The sequence below is a fragment of the Alligator sinensis genome, unplaced genomic scaffold (assembly GCF_000455745.1).
Source record: "Alligator sinensis unplaced genomic scaffold, ASM45574v1 scaffold922_1, whole genome shotgun sequence".
Taxonomy (NCBI): Eukaryota; Metazoa; Chordata; order Crocodylia; family Alligatoridae; genus Alligator; species Alligator sinensis.
In genome coordinates, this window is record NW_005843593.1 from 28,430 (window position 1) to 29,769 (window position 1,340).

A 1,340-nucleotide genomic window follows, 5' to 3' on the forward strand; every position below is an offset into this window, starting at 1 on the left:
GTGCGTGGCTCTTCTCTGGACTCTCTCAATCTTCTCCACATCCTTTTTGAATTGTGGAGCCCAAAACTGGATGCAGTACTCCAGCTGCGGCCTCACTAAGGCCGAGTACAGGGGGAGAATGACATCCCGGGATTTGCTTGAGAAGCATCTATGGATGCAAGCCAGTGTTTTGGTCACTTTACTAGCTGCAGCATCGCATTGCAGGCTCATGTTCATCTTGTGGTCAATGATGACCCCCAAGTCTCTTTCTTCCATAGTGCTAGCCAACATAGCACTGCCGAGCCTATAAGGATGCTGCGGGTTTTTCTTCCCAAGGTGGAGAACCTTGCATTTATCGGCGTTGAACACCATCAGATTCTCGTCCACCCACTTGCTGAGCCTGTCCAGGTCAGCCTGGATAACCTGCCTGTCTTCAGGTGTGGATGCTTTGCCCCAAAGTTTGGTGTCATCGGCGAACTTGGCCAGTCCGCTTCTGACTCCAGTGTCCACATCATTAATGAAGATGTTGAACAGTATGGGTCCAAGGACAGAGCCTTGGGGGACCCCGCTGGTCACAGGACACCACGATGAGTGACTCCCATCAATTACTACCCTCTGGGTCCGATTAATAATATAAACTTCTAAAAAGATATTGCAGGATTAAAACCATATGTTTTTAAAACAACCTGATGTTTTAAGTCTTTATTGTTCTATCAGGACAACTTACCTATAATCATTATCTACCTGTACAAATAGTTTATATCTTGTTAATAAAACTTTAGATTCAATACCCAAAAAGCTCTATATACAAGAGAACAAAATAAAGAAAAGAATAAAAATTGAATAATAGAAGTAGGATAACTGTTCCAAGTTTAAAACTTAGTAATATTTGATGGAGATAATTTATAAACTTTATTAATTCTAGAACATTTGATATGTCATGATTACCTACCAAACTCAGTGAGAAGTTTGTCTAAATTGCTTAAGAGTTTGTCACTCATTGTCTTTGCTAAAAAAGAAAAAAAAAAGTTTACAGCAAAATTCAAAAGTCATATTGACACAGTAAGTCAGTCAAACTTTTTAAAAAATAGCAAATATGCTATTATAAAATAACTGTACATGAATTGTCTCAAAGATTTCATAACACAAGAAATGCCATTTATTAAGTCAGACCATGAGTCCATCAAGCTCGGTGTCCTGTCTGTCACGGTGGCAGAGAGCAGATGATGAGGGGAAGGGTGAGCAGAGCATGTCCAGTATTGTCCATGTCCTGCTTTTCTCCTGTTGCAGCTTTCAGAGGTTTAGAAAGTTCTTACTCAAAGGCTACATCCCTATCTATAGGTCAGGGGTCAGCAATGTTT